Source organism: Quercus lobata, chromosome 1 (genome assembly GCF_001633185.2).
Source record: "Quercus lobata isolate SW786 chromosome 1, ValleyOak3.0 Primary Assembly, whole genome shotgun sequence".
In the NCBI taxonomy this organism is placed as follows: Eukaryota; Viridiplantae; Streptophyta; class Magnoliopsida; order Fagales; family Fagaceae; genus Quercus; species Quercus lobata.
In genome coordinates, this window is record NC_044904.1 from 12807053 (window position 1) to 12833008 (window position 25956).

The 25956-nt window shown below is 33.6% G+C and overlaps 1 protein-coding gene and 1 pseudogene across 1 annotated transcript in view; both read left to right on the top strand.

The window, feature by feature from the left end:
* The window catches only part of LOC115979679 (alcohol-forming fatty acyl-CoA reductase-like), an 86624-nt gene that overhangs the window by 32569 nt on the left and 28099 nt on the right, over positions 1-25956 (top strand). The gene's annotated exons all lie outside the window — the stretch shown is intronic.
* Positions 53-24019, top strand: LOC115960616 (annotated as a pseudogene).

Below are 25956 nucleotides of genomic sequence, written 5' to 3' on the forward strand. Positions count from 1 at the left end.
GTCACAAGTGGGAGTACTTATGGTTGTAGTGGATCAAGGAAAGAAGTAGTTCATGGACTCGGAGTTGTAATGTGGTCGTGGTAGTAAGTTTTCTACTCGAGGTAGCAATATGATGTTAGTGGTTTAAGTCTTATTGTACAAACTTCAATTCTTTCATAGTGGATTTGTTTTACCTTGAGGATAGTTAAGTTAAATCCTCCCCAGGTTTTTTACTGGTTGGGTTTTTCTAGGTTATCATATCATGTGTTCTTTATATTTTCTCATTACTTACATGATATGATTTGAATGTGTTAACCTAGATCTAAATAATTTATCTAAGTAATTACTTGGCTAAATAACTAGGTTAAACAACTTGTGTTTTAAGGTGTCTAAAAACGTACAAGTGCTATCAGAGTGGGTTAGCTCTCATGTTAGATCTTTTAATCTAAGAGTTGATCCTTGATCCCTACTATCATGGATAATTTGAAATGTCTTTTTGCTCATGTTTGTGATAATTTGAATAAAGAAGATGCTATTGCTTCTGTTGATCTTATTGATGTTTGTGAAACTCTTTGTAAGAAATTATCTAAATCGTTGAAAATTGCTAAGATATTTAAGGAATAGTTAAAATTGGCTAATCTTGAAAAAGAGGAATTGATTGTTAGATTATAGACGAATCTAATAAAAAGAATGAATTTTTGAGAAATCAAATTTCCTATCAAGATGAGAAGATGAAAAGCTTGGAACAAGAGTTAGTTGAATCTAAAGCTAAAATTGAAAATTTGACTAGTACCAAGCCTACTGTTGATAACAAAAGTGTTTATGTTTCTCTTAAACCTAAAACTGAGAAAGTTTATATCCCTCTTTTCAAGAGGAATAATAAAAAAAATGCTTATTTTGCTAGGTTAGACAAAGGCAAAAGTTCTGATGTAGACGCTGAAGTTTCGAAACCTATGTCTAAACCTATTGTTAGAGAGCATAATAAATTTGTTTTTGTGTCTACTTGTTACCTTTGTGGTGTTGTTGGTCATATTAGACCAAATTGTTCTTTGTTGAGGCAAAAACCAAAATCTGAGACTAGATTTGTTTTTAGGAATACTGATGTTCCTAAATTTGTTCTTGTTTGTCACTTTTGTGGTGTCTTCGGTCACATTCATCCTAATTGTTATAAATTGAAAATTAAAAATTCTGTATTTCAATCTAGGATATAAGATGATATTTCTCTTCCCATAAGTCCATACAAATTGTTTCACATTCTTTTGAAAAATTTAAGCTTGTTGCCTTGTGAAACGAATTTGCAGTATTTCAGTCTTTCTCAGAAGATTGGTATAATCTCTCAAATACACTCTATTTCTCATGGATTTTCACCTATAAAGCCGAAGACTCGTACTATATGGGTGAGAAAAGATTCTCTAAGGTGAGTGTTGTTTACTTGTCCTTGATTTAATTTTTTCAATTGATTGTGGACATGTTTTCTTTTAGTTTTTGGTTGTTTTATTTTCTTAGGTTGCTTTGATTATTAAAAAATCCAAAAACATTGAAAAATTTCAAAAAGACAAAAATATTTTATTTTGTGTCTAGATTTATTTTTCTTGAGGATTGCATGAATTATGATATCTCTCTCTTGATTTAGAACATGCTTGATATTGTGGAGAAACATAAAAAATATTTGTTATATAAGTGTTAAGTTGTTTCTGATTTTGTGTATGCAAGGTTTTTAAATCCGGACCGTTCATTGAACCGTAAAAGGAAGAGGTTCAAGGTTTTTAAGGTCGAACCGAGGTTGAACTGAGGTCGAACCGTGATGACGTCATAATTAATTTAATAATTATTTAAAATATAAATAAATTAATTAAACTTAAAAGAGGAGTATTCTTAATATATATATATATATATATATAGTTTTTGGTTAACTGTGGACTTATTATCAAAAAAAGTGTAGTAATTTTCTGTTTTTATATTTTTTAGATCAATGTGGCACTCTAATTTTTATAAAACTTAAAAAAAAAAAAAAAAAAAGTTGAATAACTAAGAAATCAAAACGTGGCATTGCCATTTGATTACCTCTACCTACCCCCACTTTCTTTTAATGCCCACGTACCTCCACTTTCTTTTAATCTTATCTGATTACTTCACTCTCTCTACTTTTCAGTTTTCTATCTTTTCTTTTCTCTTCATCAGTTTCTAAGCTTAACTTTGCTCTCTCTTCTGCAGATACGGAAGAAGCATCAACGGCGACGCTAAGATGTAATCTACCAAGAAAATATTACCTTCTGTGTTGGGGGGCATAAGTAGGATTTCTTTCTAGTAATTTATTAAGAATGTTTTTCTCTTTTTTCCCTTAATTTTATTTCTATATATGGGTTGGTTTTGAAAATCAGTTCCGATTGTGTCACCGCACCAGCGTTGGAAAGGTCATCAAGTTCGGTTCGTTGGCATCGGCTCGTTCAGTCGGCCTAAAGCTCGGTATGGTTTGGTCGATGAGGATCCGTTTTAGATCCGGACCGTTCATTGAACCGTAAAAGGAAGAGGTTCAAGGTTTTTAAGGTCGAACCGAGGTTGAACTGAGGTCGAACCGTGATGACGTCATAATTAATTTAATAATTATTTAAAATATAAATAAATTAATTAAACTTAAAAGAGGAGTATTCTTAATATATATATATATATATATATAGTTTTTGGTTAACTGTGGACTTATTATCAAAAAAAGTGTAGTAATTTTCTGTTTTTATATTTTTTAGATCAATGTGGCACTCTAATTTTTATAAAACTTAAAAAAAAAAAAAAAAAAAGTTGAATAACTAAGAAATCAAAACGTGGCATTGCCATTTGATTACCTCTACCTACCCCCACTTTCTTTTAATGCCCACGTACCTCCACTTTCTTTTAATCTTATCTGATTACTTCACTCTCTCTACTTTTCAGTTTTCTATCTTTTCTTTTCTCTTCATCAGTTTCTAAGCTTAACTTTGCTCTCTCTTCTGCAGATACGGAAGAAGCATCAACGGCGACGCTAAGATGTAATCTACCAAGAAAATATTACCTTCTGTGTTGGGGGGCATAAGTAGGATTTCTTTCTAGTAATTTATTAAGAATGTTTTTCTCTTTTTTCCCTTAATTTTATTTCTATATATGGGTTGGTTTTGAAAATCAGTTCCGATTGTGTCACCGCACCAGCGTTGGAAAGGTCATCAAGTTCGGTTCGTTGGCATCGGCTCGTTCAGTCGGCCTAAAGCTCGGTATGGTTTGGTCGATGAGGATCCGTTTTAGATCCGGACCGTTCATTGAACCGTAAAAGGAAGAGGTTCAAGGTTTTTAAGGTCGAACCGAGGTTGAACTGAGGTCGAACCGTGATGACGTCATAATTAATTTAATAATTATTTAAAATATAAATAAATTAATTAAACTTAAAAGAGGAGTATTCTTAATATATATATATATATATATATAGTTTTTGGTTAACTGTGGACTTATTATCAAAAAAAGTGTAGTAATTTTCTGTTTTTATATTTTTTAGATCAATGTGGCACTCTAATTTTTATAAAACTTAAAAAAAAAAAAAAAAAAAGTTGAATAACTAAGAAATCAAAACGTGGCATTGCCATTTGATTACCTCTACCTACCCCCACTTTCTTTTAATGCCCACGTACCTCCACTTTCTTTTAATCTTATCTGATTACTTCACTCTCTCTACTTTTCAGTTTTCTATCTTTTCTTTTCTCTTCATCAGTTTCTAAGCTTAACTTTGCTCTCTCTTCTGCAGATACGGAAGAAGCATCAACGGCGACGCTAAGATGTAATCTACCAAGAAAATATTACCTTCTGTGTTGGGGGGCATAAGTAGGATTTCTTTCTAGTAATTTATTAAGAATGTTTTTCTCTTTTTTCCCTTAATTTTATTTCTATATATGGGTTGGTTTTGAAAATCAGTTCCGATTGTGTCACCGCACCAGCGTTGGAAAGGTCATCAAGTTCGGTTCGTTGGCATCGGCTCGTTCAGTCGGCCTAAAGCTCGGTATGGTTTGGTCGATGAGGATCCGTTTTTCTGTGTTTTTTTTTTTTTTTTTTTTTTTTTTTTAAAGGTTCAGATCAAAGGGAAGTAGAGAACTGTGAGAAGCGGTCTGATCACGGTTCTCAAAACCGTGAGGTCTGACCGCGGTTCACATGGGTCCCTATTTTTTTCCCATTGAACGGTTTTTGAAGCTAAAAGAATCGCAAAAAAGAGCGGTTTGAGGTTTTTCCAGTCGAACCGTACGGTCCGGTCCGGGTTTGAAAACCATGTGTGTATGTACTAGTTTGTACATTTACTCAAGGGTTAATTAAGAAATTAATATTTCTTGTTTGTGTACCCTCTATAGCTTAGTTTATCACTATCATGCATAGCTTTGCATTGTTCATTTAGCATAATGTGTGCTTTTTGTTTTTGATCATAATTTTTTTTTAAACCAAAAAGATTTTTATGTGTTTTGTATTACACATCATGGATATGTAAATGAGGTTGGCCTATTATCTCTACATAACATGCTTGTGTACCTTGTTTAGCTTGGATGAACTTATTTTTCTACACTTTGCTAGTTTTAGCTATATAGTGTATGTTGTGTGGGAGTTGTTTATAGTTTTTGATCACATGATCTTGATTTTGAAGTCACATGCTTTTGATTGTTAGGACTAGAACCTAAAGAGAAAGGCATAAATAACTATCTCACCATTGTTCACTAGCCAATCATGAACATCTTAGTGCATATCATAAGATTTTGTGCTACCTCGGGCCATTAACATCATATGCTCTACTGAAATAGATTTCGTGGAAAACCAGCTATATCTGATCTTGGTTGGCCTTTCGCCCCTAGCCACAAGTCATCCCCGTATTTTGCCACATACGTGGGTTCGGTCCTCCAGGGCCTGTTAGAGCTCTCTTCAACCTGCTCATGGCTAGATCGACCGATTTTGAGTCAAATAGGAAAAACTAGAAGATTCCACCTCTGGAAAGTGCCTACACCTAATGGCTTACTTTTTTTGAAGTGTGGGGCAAAGGGCGCCCTCTATTTCTACTTCTAACTAAAGGTGAACAGCAAGCATTGCAAGCAAATAGAAAGCCCCCGCCCGTTTGAGTCTTTGCGAGCCAGAAAGCGTATTGGCAGTTTAAGTTGTGAAAGGGCCGCTTGCTTTATTATGTTATTATAATTAATAATAGATATATAATATTCTATATATATATATATATATATATATATAAACAATAAGAAAATCATTTTTTTTAATCCAATTCTTCATTCCTGGGAAGAGGAAAAAGCAGATAGAGCAAAGGCCTCCTCTTTCCATCCGCTCTTCTCGAAGTGAGCAAATTGCATGTAGCGATTCGTAGGGGAAAAATGCAGCACATGCACAAAAAGAATATAAGATGTAGTCTTGGATTAATAATAAAATTGGTGTGTACATTATTAGGTTATAATAAAGATGACATAAAGAAATAAAATTGGTGTGTACATTATTTAGCTTAAATAGCTATTTCACAATGAAATAAAAATGGTGTGTACATTATGAGGAAAAATAAAAAAAATACATGATTGCAAGCTTGTTTTCTAAGAGATGTGAGAGTTATAGAATGTACCTCTTTAGGTGATAGTCACTTTCAAATTTATGTGATAGTCACTTTCAAATTATGTGATGAATAATGTAGAAACTGTGATTGATTACTATCTACATATTATCCCATATCTACATATTATCCCATATGTATCTCATGCTGTTACTAGTTGCACACACAAGTTATTCTTTACTAAACTTAGTACATAAAATTGTGTGTGAAATATAGTGGCCATCCAAGATTATGTTTTCTATGGCATTTGATGCAAAATATATTTAAGGGTTGGCAGAAATTGTGTTTTTGATGATTGAAAATCTTGTTTTTGAAGTTTTGGGTTGAAAACAAATGTTTTTGAAAAACTTTAAACTCATTCTCATGTATTTCAATTATGAAATTATTTGGTTGGATTATTTTTTCTGCATAATACTTCTGCTATTTTTCAAAAAATCCAGTTTTTTAGAATTTCGATCAATCGAGTGTAATTTTCGATCAATTGAAAACTTCCAGATTTTTCAAGTCTAGCTTCTGCCTGACTCGATTGGTATTTGATCGATGCTCGACCGATCGAAACTGAAATTTTTTCAGTTTTTAGAGTTTTGACCAAATCTTTTTCATGCATTATTTATGTTTAGGATTCACATGTATTGCACTGTTTTTTTTTTTTTTTTGTTGGTATCCATCTTGCATTTTTTCAGTCATATCTCTCATTATATTCACACATAACATGCATACACTTTTCTAAATTGGGTACTGAACTTGATTTAAAAATTGATTGATTAATTTTGGAGTCCTTTGTACATTTTAGTATATGCTATTTTTATGTGTGAAATGCAGAAAATATTTTTCTTAAAAGATATGATGGATAATCAGTGTGCAAATATTTTCTCTATTTGATTTGAGTTCAAACACCATATGTTTATGGGTCATATAGTGTCAAGTTTGCATTTATTGAAAAAGAGAATATATATATATATATTTTTTCATGTGTATCCTCAACTTATTTTGATGGTGGTTTTAGTTGTTGCATAAAGAACTTTCAAGAAGATCCAAAATCTTTGAGTGGAGTCTCAAAGTCACAAGTGAGAGTACTTGTGGTTGCAGTAGATCAAGGAAAGAAGTAGTCTGTGGACTCGGAGCTGTCACGTGGTCGTGGTAGTAAGTTTTATACTTGAGGTAGCCATAGAATGTTAGTGGTCTAAGTCTTATTGTACAAACTTCAATTCTTTCATAGTGAATTTGTTTTACCTTGAGGATAGCTAGGTTAAATCCTCCCTAAGTTTTTTACCGGTTTGGTTTTATTAGATTATCATATCGTGTGTTCTTTATATTTCTGCATTACTTACATGATATGATTTGAATGTGTTAACCTAGATCTGAATAATTTATCTAAGTAATCACTTGGCTAAATAACTAGGTTAAACAACTTGTGTTTTAAGGGGTCTAAAAGTATACAGTATACTCTGAATTTTTGAGAACAAGACTATTTTAATCATTGGCGCCACAGGCTTTCTAGCAAAATGTTATCTATCTCTGCCCGCCCTCCTGAAATGCATTTATTTATGTTTGTTCAAAGCTATAAATATAAACAACCTAGCAAGCAAATTGCTTGTATATAGTTTACTAGACTCCATTTGTTTACGTGTGTATGTGTATATATATATTCTTATGTTTGTGTTATGCTTTGTTTATAATTCTATGTATGCGTGTGTTGAAAGGATGTTGGTGCTAGTGATAACTTGCTTGCATAAATGAATGCAGTTTTTGTGGAGAAAATACAAAGGGTTCAACCAAATATAAAAATGATCTATCTTCTTTTGAGAGCTTCAGACAATGATTTAACTACACAACGGTTTTGTCATGAGGTACCTCATTTAGGTTTTTATTTTTATTTTGTTTATTTATTTAAATTCTATAAGTAGGAGATTTTACATGTCACATACATGATTTTTTTTAAGACTAAAATGTAAAATACATCCTTTTAAGTTTGAGGAAATTTTATTTTGATTTTTAATATTTTTAAAATTTGATTTTAATACATATATAACATTTAACATTGTTGTCCTTTTTTGTCCTTCCATTCACTTCCATTAAATTACATGGGCATTAAGAATGCCAAATAAATTTGCAATTCCTACAATGTGTGCCAGTTGGCTAAAGTATATCATGCCATATAACTTCTATAAACTAGCATATCATGTTAAGTACCGAGTTGTCTAATTAATCAATTCTTGCCTATTATATCGGGAATTAATAAATGCCTTGACTTTGGATTAAATTAGATGAATGCAACCTCACCATAAACTTTATCTTTTGCTAATAGGATTATTACAAATCATTTAATTTAAATTGGACTAAAAACAGACCTATTTCAATCACCTATGGTCAAGGTTTAATTCATGCAAGTGCACTTTATTGCTAAAAATTGTTTTTTTGATATCTTTTAATTCGGTGATTTGATTAATGTTCATAAACTATTGTTTTGATCGTTATGAACTCAAGATTTCTTTTATGAAAAGTATATAGAGATCAAAAAATCAAAATTATAGTCTTGCCCTAGAGACATGAGATGGTGATGATATGCAATAGAATGCAAGTGGAGTTAAATGGGAGTGGCAAAATGGGGTGTCTACAACAACTAAGGCATGATTTCATATGATCTGTTGGTTACCTATTTGGATGAGCTCACATTTTGTTGATTCTTTTAATTCTTGCAAATTGATATTGGCAGTGACACTGCATTTAATATTTTGCTCATTTTGGTTAGTGAGAAAATCTGGGGAATGTTTGGTTTTATTCTTATGACATTGAAATCTGCTATCATGATCTATATGTAGTGACCGATTTTCTGCTTTGAAGGTATCTAACAATGTGTGGGTTATAGAATGAGTTAATGAGATTTCATGCGTTCAATCTTTAGGATGATGGTTTTTGGTATAATAAGATCTAGAGCTTTTAAAGATTATTAATTGGAGTTACTTGACTCTATGTTTGACATGTTATATACACTGTGTAGACAGGGTGGGTACAGAATACAGCTAGTGATCTTGCTGTACTATTTGCCGGGAGAATCTCGTGACTAAACTGAAGAGAAGACCATTACAACATGAGGTCTATGTTGTATTTTTAAAAGAATATGAAAAAGTGATGCTATGAATTGAAGCAACCATATGCCGTTAGTGAACTAGTCTCGCCGTATGAAATGATTTTTGTATTGTTTATTGCCACTATTGTATTATGTGAATATATAAATCCACTTCGATGCAACATTTTATGAGTCTTCATGCTTATTTTAATACAGTAGAACATAAACATATAAAAACTACTAAGTTTTTGAGACATTATATTGTTATTATTATCATCATCATTATCATTGTCGTTAATGTTAATGATAGAAAACCTACATAAAATGCTCATGAGTTTGCTCAAAAGGTAATGGAGATTTATTTATTTATTTTTTGCTTATAAAAAGTTGTTTCGTGCATTGAGACTTGCATATACATATGCATATACAAATAGATCAGAAGCTCTCAAACAATTGTTGAGAGAGAAACCTTTACAGTTACTCAAACGAATTTCTGTTCTCACAGTACGTAGCCATCTTTGTAAATCATTAATGCCTTGCCAATTGCCATAACCATAAGCATGCCTACTGTGTAAGCCCTGATTTTTTTTTTTTGGCTAAAGCTTATATGGTCAAATCCCGCTTCATCATACACCTTGAAAATCTAACTTGTACGTACTAACTACCAGATTATATAATTAGGTTCTGCACCGATTTCTCTCTCTATCCATATATGTGAGTAGACATTGATGGATCGTAGTTCAACTAACTTCCTCCTTGTTTCTTTATTTCTTTCTTTTTCTTCTTTTCTTCTTATTTTATTTTATTTTTATTTTTATTCTTAATTATGTAAACAAGCGAATCAGCAATGAAGTTTTGGTAGACCCCACATTGCTCTAATCTCAAACCACCTAAGTGGAAATATTTAACATATAATTTTATTTATGGGTTATAATTAGCTCAATTAGTAAAGTTTCTTAGCGTTGAATGAAAGGTCTTTGAACCTTGTTTATACTGAAAATTGATTGATATCTTAACCTATCGTACCTATAAAAATTAAATAAAAAACAAAAAACATATGAGTTTTATTTTTCCTCTAATAAGTTGTGTTTGGGTGAAAAATTTTAGAAATTATTTTGGACAATATGCATTTGGTTATTCTATATAAAGCAAGGCAACTCTCAATTTAGAAGTCATCCACTTCTTGCTTTGAGATCATCATCATCTACTCTCTCTCTTTCTCATTTCTTCTTTATTCTATACGCAGCAAGGCAACCCTCAATTTAGAAGTCATCCACTTCTTGCTTTGAGATCATCATCATCTACTCTCTCCTTTTCTCATTTCTTCTCTCATGGAGTTGGGAAAGTATAATCCGGTTTTTTGAGAACAAGACTATTTTAATCATTGGTGCCACAGGCTCTCTAGCAAAAGGTTATCTCTCTCTGCCCGCACTCCCGAAATGCATTTATATATGTTTATTCCTAGCTACAAATATAAACAACCTGTCAAGCAAATTGCTTGTATATATTCTACTTGACTCCACTCGTTTATGTGTGTGCGAGTGTGTATATATATAGTCCTATGTTTGTGTTATGCTTTGTTTATAATTCTATGTATGCGTGTGTTGAAAGGATGTTGGTGTTAGTGATACTGTGCTTGCATAAATGAACGCAGTTTTTGAGAAAATATTGAGGGTTCAACCAAGTGTAAATAGGATCTATCTTCTTTTGAGAGCTTTAGATAATGAGTCTGCTACACAACGGTTTTGTCATGAGGTACCTCATTTAGTTCTTTTTGATTATGTAGGCAGGAGATTTTATGTGTCACATACATGATTTTTTTTTAAGACTAAAATGTAAAATACATCTTTTTAAGTTTAAGAGAATTTTTATTTTAATCTTCAATATTTTGAAAATTTATTTTAAAAAAATTAAATTGAAAATTTGATTTTAATACATATATAACATTTAACGTCATTGTCCATTTTGTCCTTCCATTCATTTCCATTAAATTACATGCGCATTAACAATGCCAAATAAATTTGCGATTCCTATATTAATGTGTGCCAGCTGACTAAAGTATATCATTCCATGTGGTTCTTAAACTTAACTAGTATATGTTAAGTAAAAAAAAAAAAAAAACCTACTACTCAGTGTTATAGAGACCCAAAAGGGGCGTACAATTCATGGAATCTCATATCATCTTGTGAAGTATATAGGGATGTGCTTCTAAGGAGTAACTTCCCTTCAATGTGTGTAGAGGCAATTTTCCCCACTGTTCTTTGGGGGAGAACAAAACTATGAGTATAAGATCCAAAGCGGACAGTATCTACACAGTATATCATGCCATGTGGCTCCTAAACTTAACTAGTATATGTTAAGTAAAAAAAAAAAAAAAAACTACTTAGTGTTGTAGAGACCCAAAAGGGGGCGTACAATCCATGGAATCTCATATCACCTAGCAAAGTATATAGGAATATACTTATAAGGAGTAACTTTCCTTCAGTGTGTGTAGAGGCATTTTTCCACACTGTTCTGTACTTTGGGAGAGAATAAAACTATGAGTATAGGCCCCAAAGTAGATAGTATCTACACAGTTGGGATGGGATTGGAAGTATAATCAGAAATGTGAAAAACTGAGAAAGAAAAGAGGAGAGAGATGAAAATAGGGAAGAAATAGCTAAAGAGAAAAAAAATTTAAAAATTAAAAAAAAAAGAAAAAAAAATATTACATATAATTTTTTTATAATCACGGACAAAATGATATAGTTTTAATTTATGAGTTTAAATGGTATTTAACAATAATACCATTCCTGTAAATGGATGGAATGACAAAAATAAGAACAATGTTAAATGTGAAGAACTAAAATAAAGACTTTTAAACATTAACAACCCAAATCAAAATTATCACTTAACTGGTTTAATTTACATTTTAATCTTCTTTTATTTTCAAAATAATTTTTATTCTTAATAGAAAAATAAGGGTAAAATAAATTTATTTAATTTCCTAGGATTTAGTTACAATACAATATTCGTACTAAATAGGCTTAAATTGTTTTTGTTTTGTTTTGTTTAGTTTTTGTTTTTGTTTTTTTTTTTTTTTTTTTTTTTTTTTTTTTTTTTTTTTTTTTTTTTTTTTTTTTTTTCATTGGTTTGATATGCAGGTAATAAGATAGGACCTCTTTAACGTTCTAAGAAAGAGTTTGGGTGCAAATCTAGAATCCTTTATATTTGAAAGGGTTACTCCAAATATCGCTGGTGACATTAGTGACTAGAATTTTGGAATCAAAGATTCTATATTAAGAGAAGAGATGTGGAATGAAATAGACATTGTCTTAAATTCTGCTGCTACAACAAACTTTGATGAAGGGTAACAAAAAAAACGATGTGTGCAACTGTGCATGGTAAAAAAGATTCATATATTTATTTATTTATTTATAAATTTTTTTCTATTCCTTTCTTTCCTATTTTAGATATGATATTGCATTGGGCATCAACACATATGGAGCTTTGCATGTTTTGAACTTCGCAAAGAAATATATTAAACTGAAGGTGCTTGTCCATGTATCAACAGGTCAGTGTAGACTTGAGCTCTGCCCTTATACACTATTTTGATTGTCCATAAATTAGTCCAGTTCAAGAGGTAATTGCTAGTGCAAAAATCTCTGTGTTCAAAAACAATGCAGAAGTACTATATGTCTTTGCAATTGTAAACAATGAACTTTATAATCTTCAATGTTGTTTTACAGCTTATGTGCGCGGCGAGAAGGTGGGGTACATACTAGAGAGCCCATTTAACATGGAAGAAACGCTAAATGGAACCTTGGGATTAGAGATCAATGCCGAAAAAGAACTTGTTGAGGATTACCTAGATAAATTACGAGTGCATGGTGCCACGAAAGAAGAGATCACATCCGCCATGAAGGATTTGGGCATTAAAAGGTTTTTAAGAATCTTCCAAAATATGTTAAAATCCTTTGATTTCCAATGACATAATGGTTATCACCTTCATGTCAATGATGTATTTACTAAACAATTTGTGAAGCATATAATAATAAAATCTTTCTCTAGACAAATTTTTTCCTTCTTGTTTTAATTTTATCTGTTTCTTTTTATTAATTGCTAGGGCAAAACTATATGGATGGCCAAACACCTACGTGTATACAAAAGCATTGGGGGAAATGCTTTCAGGAAACTTTAATCAGAATTTGCCCTTAGTCATCATATATACGCCCCACCATAGTAACCAGTACTTACAAAGAACCTTTTTCAGGTTGGATTGAAGGTGTGAGGTAATCATAATTTGACATGGAATTATAAAAGCTCACAATTTTGTGAAATTATTATTTATGTTTTTGTTGGGTAATAATTAATTAATAAGATTAGGTGATCAAGAAAATAACAGAGTTTACGTAATAGTTTAGTGGTAATGACATCTTTTGTGATGTAATCTTATGGTTTGAATTCCACTTCCCACTATTTATCTATGAAAAAGAAAATCAATAAAGTAACATGAATTGGTCCCCCCCCCCCCCCCCCCTATTTTCATTTTTCATGATTAAATCTTGCTTGGTTAAATTTAATTTTCTTGTTACAGAACCATTGATGGTATAATAAACTGAAATGCTTTCTTGGCCATCCTAAGACAATCATGGATGTTGTGAGTTAAATTCATTCTTCAGTCTTTAAGCAAACAATTGCAGACAAATCTATTCATCTGGATTTTAAGCTTGTGTTTGCCCATGTAAGTCTTTTCAACGAGCTTTAAATATTGAATTTTGAAAGTCATGCAGATACCAGCAGATATGGTGGTAAATTCTATGATTATGGCCATGGTGGCTCATGCAAACAAGTCTTCTCAGATCATCTTCCATGTGTGTTCTAAATGAGAAATCGGATGAAACTCTCTAGTCTTTCAGATTTCATCTCTCTGTACTTCACTCAAAATCCGTGGATTGATAGAAGTGGAAAGTCAATCAACGTCTGCAAGTTGATAGTCTTTAGCAATATTGCTAGGTTTCAAGCATACATGGCTATTCGATATAAGCTTCCGTTGAAGGTATTTGGCCACAATTAAAAGTAGAAACCGGTTTTACATACCAAACATTGTTAATCTTTTACATACCAAACACTGTTAAGAAAAAAATAGCATTTCCTTTCATAGTTTCCTGTGAATCAGACACTATGCATGCAATATCACAGAAAGAACGTCCTCTCAATATATGTATTCTCTCTCTATACTATATTATCACTTTTTCTTTTCTTTTCTTTTTCTTTCTGACTTTGTTCTTTGAAGGTGCTATGGTTAGCAAATCTGGTGCTTTTCCAGTATTATGGGGACATTTATATTACTCTTAATCGGAAGGTCGAAGTATTGATGCGAATGGTTGACCTCTACAAGCCATATGTATTTTTTACTGGCAGGTAGGTATTAATTATTTTAGTGATTAAATTTTCAATCGTGTTTTCAATTTATCCACTGATAATAAGCTTTTGTTTTCCAAACAGCTTTGATGACTCCAACACAGAAAAGCTACGAGTGGCGATTAGAGCATCCACAGCAGTGGAGCTAAAAATTTAGCTTTTTAGCTCTACCAAAAGTTACTTTATCTATTTTACCTACATACATGCTGCAGCAGTGGATCTATTTTAGCTTTTAACACAATAAAATAATATAAACATCACAATAAAATAATATATCCATTACAATAAAATAATATATCCACTACAATAAAATAATATATCTTATACAATAAACAACAACCACAACCACCTTCAACCGCCACCGCCACCACCAATGCCGCCGCCGCCACCGCCGCTGCCGCCACCATCGCCGCCGCCGCCATCGCCGACGACTTTTTTTCCACCGCCGTCGTCGCCGTCGCCGCCGCCACCGCCACCGACGACTCTTTTTCCGCCGCCGCCACCACCGCGTGATAGCAAATAATCGTTTAGTGTTATATTTTTTTTAACCCCAAATTATACTCATACATTTTTTTTTTAGTAAAACAATTTTTCAATTATCATGATAACGTATTATCGTCTCAATTATTCGGAAGTAACCTTGAAATAATGTGAACTATGAAATGAAGGAACTTTATAATGTAGTCCATAGATTTATAAGAAAACATAGAAAATAAAATACATATTATAGCAAGAACAATGTAGTCCATAGATTTGCTCACATACATAATTCAAACCAAATTACAATAAAACTCACATTCGCACAAGTTCTTATGACTCATACTAAACCCACATACAAAAAAGAAAGTTCCTACGACTCGCCTTACAATTGCCATAAATGTTCAATAAGGTCCGACTGGAGTTGAAAATGGATTTCTCGGTCTCTAATGCGTCCATGCCTCTCAATGTATGACAAAAATTCATCACTTTGTTCACGTAACATTTGCGGAGGAGGATTATCCACTCCATCATTTTGTTCATAATCCAAATCTACCACTTCATTATCATCCCGCTCATCTTCTCGCTCATCTTCAACAATCATATTATGGAGAATTATGCACGCTTTCATGATCTTTTTGAGTGTTTCAAGATGAAAAAACCGTGCAGGTCCACGGACAATTGCGAAACGTGCCTGAAGCACTCCAAATGCACGCTCAACATCCTTCCTATACGCCTCTTGGGCTGCTGCAAATAATTTATACTTATGTCCTTGTGGAGCTGGGATTGTTTTCACAAATGTTGCCCACTTTGGATATATACCATCAGCAAGGTAATATCCCATAGTGTAGTCATGACCATTAATTGAGTACTGTATTGTAGGAGCACGTCCTTCAGCCAATTCATTAAATACATGAGATCGCTTTAACACATTAATATCATTATTTGACCCAGGTAATCCAAAAAATGCATGCCATATCCAAAGATCATATGATGCTACTGCCTCTAAAATAATAGTAGGCTCACGAATATGACCACAATATTGACCTTTCCATGCAGATGGACAATTTTTCCACTTCCAATGCATGCAATCAATTGAACCTAACATACCTGGAAAACCTCGACGTTCGCCGTGAGCTAACAGTCTAGCAATGTCTTCATTGTTTGGCTTTCTCAAGTATTCTTCAGAGAAAACATCAATTACCGCAGTAACAAATTTTTTCAAACTTTCTAATGCAGTAGTTTCTCCAATCCGCACATATTCATCTATCAAATCACCCGATACTCCATACGCAAGCATTCTAAGTGCAGCAGTTATCTTTTGCAATGAAGATAAACCAAGTTTGTTAGCACTATTTCTTTTTTGGACAAAATAAGAGTCATGAGCTTCAACTTGAGATTGAATACGAAGAAAAAGAGAACGCTTCATTCGAAATCTCCTACGAAATAAAGCAGGTGGATATACTGGTGTGGGAGCAAAATAATCAAGAAAAAGCCTCTCATGGCCTACCAAATGATTACGTTGGATAGAACGACGACGACGCTTAGGTTGTGATGCTTCCATAACAAGTTCTTCGATTATCTCATCTTCATCTGAGTCATCAAGAAGGAACTTGCAAATCACAAAGTGATTCATGGATGCAACCTTCAAGACAATTGAAAATCAATTATTACTATAGATGCAAGATTAAAATTAAGTGACATAAACCACATTAAAATAAATATAACTAATTCACGCACAAATCACAACACAAACACATACATCTAAAAATAAAAAACTTGGAAATACTATGGATGCTCATTGTTCATAGATTTATTCTAAGACCTGTCATCTCAAAACCAAGCATATGATACTAGGCACTCCATAGTGGCTGTAATACTCATAGTTGATCAAATAATAATTTCATTGAATTAAAGAATCATATCAATGCCTATCACAAGATCAAATAGAACTTAACAAAAGATAAAAAAGATTGCACTTCAAAGTCTTTGCTAGATTGCACTTCAAGTCATAACACAAATACATACATATAGTTGAAGATAATTCATCAAGTGACATAAGCCACTACAAAATACATAAACCACTACAAAATACATAAAAGTCTAAATTACATCCAAAATACAATTAAACTCATTAATTACATGATCTTCGTTTTGCCATGATTTCTTCTTGGAGTTGTTCATAAAAAGCTTTTTGTGCTCCGGTTAAGCCACTTGTATCTATCATCATGATTCTCTCTTCCTCTAACCTTTCTTCTCGCTCACATTTTTTCTTCTCAATAATCATTCTTTCCTTCTCAATCTTAAGTTTTTCTTCCCTACTTGCCTTTTCAATTGCAAGTTTTTCCCTTTCAAAAGACATTTTTTCCTCTTCCAACCGAGTTACATCCTCAATCAATTTCAATTTTTTGTTCAAATATTCCCCTACATCTTTTCCGGCGGCTTTGTTCTTTCGGATGGCCTTTTCGGCCTTCCTACCAATAGGTCTCTCCAAGTTAGAAGTGTCACCAAGCCCGGACCCACAATCCCCTTCACTAATAGATATTGCCTCTGAAGTTGGAGGCACATATGATCTCGATCTAGCATTAGGATCGGCAAACTTTGGTTGGTCCTTTAACATGAGCCAACAATGATCAAGAAGAAAGGGTTTCTTGTACTTCTCTAAATACAAAGCCTTCGCATTGATAATCTAAAAAAAAAATTAAAACAAATATAACATAATTAATATTTTCAAACTATTGGTGAATGAACATTTTAACACTATTGTAATATAATTTATACCTTATCTTCTTCGGTTATACCACTTTGATGAAGTGCGTTAATTTGAGCCATACACCTAGCAAACTTATTTGTCTTTTCACTAATCGTACCCCAACGACTTAGTAAGGAGATAACAGTGCGTGTGGTACCGAATGTATTGTACTGCATAAAATATTCCCAAACTTTTTGACGAAAGGTGTTTTGTGTTTGTTCATTACTGCTTATGGCATCAACACTAGTATTGAGCCATGCTGCCACTAAAAGTTTATCTTCCTCTACAGTAAAATTAGAGCCCCGTTTTCCTTTTGTAGAAGAGGTATTTTCAACTTGTGGTGGTGGTGGAGGTGGAGAATCAGAAACTGACGTAGGAGTATTTTGAGACGTTCCCAAAAATTGAGAGTCAATTTCTATATCTCCGTTCATGATACCCGTGATAAATGTTAGGTCTCTACGTAACTCTGTGTCCCTACGTGACTCCATAAAATTAGAAAAAATATATATAAACTCCCTGCACACAGAAAATTTCCAAACTAACATTTATATCGACACAACAAATTACATAGATAAATTACACAATAAACTTACATTTATATTACAGAGACATTTTTTTTTTTTTGATAGGTTATATTACAGAGACATTTATATGAGCAATGAGTCAATTTTGGTTTTATGCAACACAGGAACGTGGTTTTGTGCACACAATTTACACTAACAACAAAACATAGCTTTCCCGCACAAATTCACACAACCAATTCCAAGGGCACAGAGACCACAAATTCACACTAAGAGACCACATAATCCACACAATCAATTCCTGCAAACAGAAAATTCCCAATACAGAGTGCACAGAATCCACTCAACAAAATAACACAAAATTTCCAAACACAAAATTTCCAATACAGAGACACATAATCCACACAACCAATTCCTGCACACAGAAAAATCCCAATACAGAGAGCACAGAATCCACACAACAATTCATCTATCAAATTGCCAATACAGAGACCACAAAATCACACTAAACCCAGAATAGAAAAAACAGAAAAAATTCATGTGCACAAAGACCAAATAACAGAAAAAATTCACTACAAAATAAAAGAGAGAGCACTGACCTGAAGTGGATCGGCTGGGACGGCGACGGCGACGGCGACGGCGACGGCGTGGGCTGGGCTGGGACGGCGACGGCGTGGAGAGCTTGATGAGTGAGATGAGAGCTTGCGACGGCGACTGACGGCGATGAGTGAGGGAGATGAGCTGGAGTGCGATGTACGGCGACGGCGTGGGCAAGGCTGGTCTGGGACGGCGACGGACGGCGTTGGCGTGGGCTACTTTGGGCTGGACGGCGACGGACGGCGATGGGTGAGAGAGATGACTGCGATGGGTGAGAGAGAGGAGTGAGGGAGATGCGGTTGGGACGGTGTGGGCTGGGCTGGGCTGGGACGGCGAGGGACGGCGTGGGCTGTGGCGGCGACGGTGTGGGCTGTGGCAGGAGTGGCAGGAGTGATTTGGGAGATGAGAGTGAGGGAGAAGGAGAATGAGGAGTGAGACGGTGAAGGAGAATGAGGATTGAGGAGAATGAAAATAAAAGAATGAAAAAAAATGAAGAGTGATGGATTATTTTAATCGGAAGGACAGATGAGGGCAGATTAAAATTTTTTTTTTTTTTTTAGATGAGTGCTACAGTGCACATCTATATATAGATGTGCACTGTAGCGAATCAGCCAAATATTTTGGCTTTAGCTCCACTGCTGTGAGCTTGTTTTGCAATATTAGTGGAGCTAAAATAGCATTATAGCTTTTTAGCTCCACTGCTGCAAATGCTCTTAGAGAGAGTGAAGTCAATGTGCATTTGTTTGACTTTGATCCAAAGTGCATAGACTGGAAAGACTACATTATGAACACTCATATTCCTGGCCTGATAAAGTACTCAATGAAACGATAACTTTGAGGGATTGTTGGTTTTTATTTTACAAAATGCTGTGGTTTGGAATTTCTTTCATCAATAAGGAAACTACAACCTACCTACCTATATAGCTGCCATTTTGTATAGAATTTGACTTCGAGTGAATTAGTCTTTAGAAATTAAATATGCAAGAAATAAATGAATAGATTGAGTGTACACTTTTAGACCCCTTAAAACACAACCAGATTAACCTAGTTAATTAGTCAAGTGATTACTTAGTCAAATTAATTAGATCTAGGTTAACACACATATATCATATCAATGTAAAGTACGGAAAATAAAGAACATAAAGATATGATGACCTAGAAAAACCAAACCGGTAAAAAACCTAGGGAGGATTTAACTTAACTATCCTTAAGGTAAAAAGCAAATCCACTATGAAAAAATTGAAGTTTGTACAATAGAATTTAGACCACTAACATTCTATTGCTATCTTGAGTAGAAAACTTACTATCAAGACCTCATGATAGCTCCGAGTACACGGATTACTTTTTAATTTCTTTGGCCTTTGCAAAACAAAAACACCCACGTTTGTGATTTTAAGATCCCACTCAAAGGTTTAGCAACATAAACTCTCCTGTTTGTTACTCCAAGACCACCCTTAAAGGTTTAGATCATTAGCACCTTTGATGACTAGAGAAGACAGCAACTTCTATAATACCGAATCTTGAGATTATTCAAGAAATAACACCAGTAGAAGATATGAGAGAGTTTTTTAGGAACAAAACCCTAAAATACAAAAGAGGCACACTCTTCTCTCTCTAAAAAGCCTTATAAAATGTGCTTAGAGTTTCGTTTATATACTGGGAGAAGTAGATCAAAAACCCTAATCCTTAATGGGTTTGAACTGCTGTTTGGACTTAATTAAAATTCTGTAGATACAACTTTCGATCGGTCGAGCCTATCTTTCGATTAATCGAACCAAGCAGATTATGAAATCTTCTTCCTGCAGCTTGTATGTTCTTGAATCTTGACTTGAATCACCTTGAGCATTGTCTAATAATACCTATAAACTCTAAGATCTATATCTATACAAGTTTGTGTTCACGATTTGCCAATTGTTCTAAATATTTAGAACCTAACAGCGAGGAGCTAAATAAATGTCTCACATCAACTTATGCAAAAATTTATGTTTATTTTGCATAAGAACCTACTTTTTTTTTTTTTTTACATACTCACATTTTAAAATACTCCACGTTAAATTATCCACTGTATACTATATTTCATTAAATATCAAATATTCTTATTTTTTTAATTGTTTTTTTTTCTTCACATATAACAACCAACATTTACTCTCTTTATTCATCATTGGGATACATAAAGAAAGAATAAAAAAATAAAATACAAAATGAATAGTGTCAGTATAAATTTATACAGTTATTGTAGTAAACTTATAAATTTACACAGCTATACAGTCATTGATATAGGTCATTTTTAGACAAAAAAGTATAAATTTTACACATTTTTTTATTATTATATATAAACTGATGTGAGTGCTCTTACAAATTAATAAAGTGCGAAAAGGGAGTTAAAGAGTTGTGTTTAAAGTATACATAGTTCATACCCCACACATCTAATCTACCCATTTGTAACCAAGAAGGTAAGAATTCTCTCCTAGTTTTTCTTTCTCAGTTCAATATTTTATTGTTAATGATTGAGATTGTCTAGCTGTGTAAGCCTACCAACTTGTAACGAAGTAGATTTTGAGTAAAAATGCTTATGGTGGGAATAGAAACTAATTGCTAACACGATTGTCTCATTTTAATTTTCCAAACTTACCAAAGAAAACTTTGATAACTGGGGTTTTTAAATGAAAGACTCACTTAGATTCCAAAATGCATAGAAAATAGTGGGGAAATGTTATGTAGAGTTACAAGATGAAAACCTTTAACTCCAAATTACAATAATTATTTCAAAAAGCTTAGAAGAATGATTAACGAGCTCTAATGTTTATCTATAGGGTTTTTGATGAAACCACTTTCGAGAAATTTTTAAAATGCATTCGGGGAAAATAATCAAATATGGCACTGTGAATTTGGGTAGAATGTCACAAACTAAAAATCACCATTATTCAAAAAGAAAAAAGAACGAAGGAAGATTAATGAACTAGCATTTGTCCAAAATCACTCAAATGTCAAATCTCTAAACTCTTACATGGGGTATAACGAAAATGAAATGAAAATCTCAGATCAAATTGAGTAAGAATTCATCCTACATAAAATTGAAATGAAATAACACAAAAATGAATAAAAAATTACAAGTGATTGGGAGGTATATCAAAGCTTGAGTATCAAGTAGCAGTGTAAGGCAGAATGAGAGAATGAAAGGGCAATGATGACCACAAGGCGTAGAGGAAACTCCAAGAGTGAGGAGAAATTATATGGTCCGCTTAGAGGAGTCCTCCCTTCACACACACACACACACAGAGAGAGAGAGAGAGAGAGAGAGAGAGAGAGAGAGAGAGAGAGAGAGAGAGAGAGAGAGAGAGAGAGAGAGAGAGAGAGAGAAGAGAGAGAGAGAGAGAGAGAGAGAGAGAGAGAGAGAGAGAGAGAGAGAGAGAGAGAGAGAGAGAGAAGCAAATGGAATTGACAATTAGGAGAGATTTGGCTCTTGTTCACTTGAGTCATCTGAGTTTCAAATTTATTTAGTTTGTGCTTTTCCTCATTTCCGTTGAAAAATTGTCATACAAATATGCAATTAACTAATGAAAAAGACTTTTTGAAAAAAAAAATCTCACATAAAAAATCTATAATATATTTGTAAGGACACAATTCTCTGGCGGCCCAATAAGGATGTTGGGCTCGCGCATGAAAGATCCCTCACAATATGATTTGTAGAGAGTGGGCTTGAAAAGCTAGCTGTTGGTCACGGGGCGGTGCCCGGTCCTGGTTTTGGAGGGATTCGTGTAGAAAAAGGATTTGGGCTTGAACATTTAAGCCCTACGGCGTCGCATCCCATGGGATGGGTCTCCTCGGACTTGATCCGAGGACCATTAAGGTCTTACCCCGGTTACCCGACGATGGGTTTTTTCTGTGATCTCCGGTGTTGTTGAAGTGTTCTCACCCATGTAGTTTCTCTTTCTTTTGGAGGTGGGATGGATCCCTTTGTCAATGCCACGAGCTTCCCTTTTATACTAGTATTTCCTTCCCATTCTTCACCTACGTGTCCGTCTCTCCTTGGTCGTGGTGGTTACTTGTCTTGTCAATCCTCACATCAGAGTGGTTGAGAAGAGCTGGATAGCATGATATGAGTATGGGTTTGTCAGGCAATGGGCTCCACATTAAGGTGCTGGCAGCCTTCTCCCCTGCGTTGTTCCTGTACCGAATCTGTCCTTTTCCTGGGGCGTTTTATGAGATGTCGGGCGTAAAGTCGTCCTCGGCCACATCATTGGGCCTTCAAGGAGCTTTTACTGTGTCCCTGACAATAGGGCTCCTCGGCCTGGGCTTTGGGCCCTTAATGTGAAACGGGCCGGGATTCCAAATTTCAGGCCCCACAATATTTTTTTTTATTAATTTTATAATTTTTTTTTATGTGAGGGGTTGATGATGAAATAGTGAGTGGGTGGAGTTTTCCACCCACACCCACCAAAAGTCATCTTCTCAAATTGGGAGAAAGATGTGGAGAGAAAATGTTTTGTACATAGAATTTATTATTTTGCCTCTTAAATAGGGCTATTCACGGATCGGAACAAGTTCGGGCTCAACCTGCATCTGACCTAACCCAATTGAGTGGAGTAACCCTCAACTCGTTGCCAACTTAGAGAATGGTTGGATTGGGTAGGTCGAAGCTTCAACGAATGTTAGGTGGATATAATACAGGTATTTGACTCTTTTTTTTTTTTTTTTTTTGAGAGAGTTTCAATCTATGACGTTTACTTTTAATGATAATTTTTTATCATCAGACTAAAATACCAATTGGTTTTTGGTATAGGTAGGAATTGAATCTCAAATCTTTTATTCAACCATCAAAGACTTTACTAGTGGAGCTAATTTAAGTATTGACTTAATTTAGAAATTTAGATCAGTAACAATACACTTGGCCTCTATTAAGTATTAACAATTTCATTCGCCATCTTAAAGACCATAAAACAAATTTACGAACCTAAAATCAAATAAAAAAAATTAGTTAGCCCAATAACAAAATTTCCAATAAAATTTTTATAAAAAAAAAAAAATTTGTCCACTCAACCAATTTTACCAAAAACTAATGGCTCAATCATTAAATATATATTTTCTTTTTAGATTTTGTTAATACTAAATGGATGCTTTTAGAATTTCATAATGATTTTTTTTTTTTCATTCTTCGCCCCTCTAGTTCTAAGTCCTGGCTTTGTCTTTGTGCATAATACTATAATTTCACTATTTTTTTTTTCTTTTTGACTTTATTTTATTCTATAAAGGCATTATGGTAAGCAAATGAGGTGCTTTGCCAGTACTCTCGAGATGTGTATATTGATCTTAATCGAAAGGTCAAAGTAGGGATGCGATTGGTTGAACTCTACAAGCCATATGTATTCTTTACAGGCAGGTCTGTATTATTAATTTTGATGCTTAATTTTCACTCATTCTATCATCATATCCAATATCCACTGGTTATAAGGCTTTTATTTCCATGTAGTTTTGATGATTCCAATACTGAATAGCTACGAGTGGCAGCAAGAGAGAGTGATGCTGATGTGCATTTGTTTGACTTTGATCCAAAATGTATTGACTGGGAAGACTACATTATGAACACTTATATTCCTGGCCTGATAAAGCACTCATGATCAATGAAATGATTATATAAGGGATTGTATGCCTTGATTTGGCAAAATGCATGTTCTGTATTTTTGGAATTTTCATACTCAATAAGGCAGTATCAGCCTAGCTTTCTGCCATTCCATTTAGAAACATACTTGGAGTGAATCAGTTTGGAGTTTTTCTTAAGTTGTACTCATCAACATACATACATACATACATACATACATATATATATATATATATATTTGATTTTTGATACAAGATAGAAATTTTACTCTAGTCTAATTTAAGTGTGTATTTATGTGTGTGTGTGTGTGTGTGAAACTTCCTCTTGGAGACTTGAATCCTGACCTTTAATTTGCTTCCCGCACCTTATAAGTATTTATACTTATGGAGTGACCATCGCACCAAAGGTGTGGGGGAGTAACATATATTATATTGGATGATGACTAGTACACACATCTTAGTTCACACATAGTACACACAAGGTAATATAGCGTGCTATTTATTCCCGACCAATTCCAATTATGTCTATTTGTCACTATTTATCTAGTCACGTGGTATTTATGTGTATGGATATGCGTAATTGGGTGTGTGAAATTAATAGACACCACCCTATATAATTTCCATGCAAATAAAAAGTACCTTACATGTGTAAGAATGTACACCTGAGTTTTATCAAGTGAAGTTTTTTATCGAGATGAGTTAGTGTTTAGAAATAAATTAATAGCCGTGAGTAGTTGAATAAATGTATGTTATAAATGAATTAACTGTGAAAACTGAAAAGGGAGTTGAAATAGTTGTAATTGTATATGGAGTATATGTATCCTATGCATTTGCCCATTTGTAACTGGGAGGGGAAAAATTATCTTCCTTTTTCTCTCCAGTATGTCTCCTATTGTGAAATGTTTGAGAGTGCGTGAATATGTTAAACCCACCAACTTGTAACAAAGTGGTTTCAGAGAGAAAATGTGTGTGGTTGGAAAAGTAATTGCTAAGTTTGCTGGACATACCAAAGAAGACTTTGATAACTCGGCTGTTTATATGGAAAGACTTACTCATATGTATTCCAAGATGCATCGGAGATAATGGAAAACATTATAGAGAGTTACAGGGAAAAAAATTGACTCCAAATAAAAAACAGTACGTCATCGCAAAAGTCTCAAAAGAAGGATCCACAATCTCTAATGTTGATCCATTAGGAAACCACGTTTGAGAAATTTGTATGTAACTTTGTCTAATCAAGCATTAAAAATCGGTCCTTCATAACTCTCTCAAAGGAGTTGATGATGCGATCAAAGTTCCCCTTTAAACATATTTTTTAGAAGAGTTTTTCTTTTACACATTGAGAGATGAGTTTGAACCTTTACACATGAAAGAATATGAATCTATTTCTTGATTTTTTTAAGAGTGTTGGGTGTTGTAAATCTATTACAAAGATACGGTGAGAATTTGGATTTTGCTTGTGCAGTCGAAACAATTTGCTGGTCAATAACTTCAAACTTTGGTTATATATTTTTGCGGTAGTAAGGGGTACTAAAAAGCATCTGGGCAAAATAATCAAATATGATACAATGGATTTAGGTAAAATGTCACAAACTAAATAATTTGGGAAAAGGAAAAAGTCAAACTAACACCCCCCAACCCCTTCAAAGAAAAAAAAAAAAAAAAAAAAAAAAAAAAAAAAAAAGAAAGAAGAAGAAAAAAAATGAATTAGCATTTTTGTATTGTGAGAAACCCACGATCCAAACGGGGGATCAAGACAAGTAACCCTAGATCTAGGGTTTTATATTTGGATTTCTACTTGTTTATTTAAATCGAAAATATTTAATCTTCAACCAATTATCTAAATTTGAAGACTAGATTATAAAATGAGAAGGTATTAAACAATCATTTTACTTGACTAAGTCTTCTAAGAGATAAAGGTCATTATTTATGTCATACATTGAACAATCTATCATAT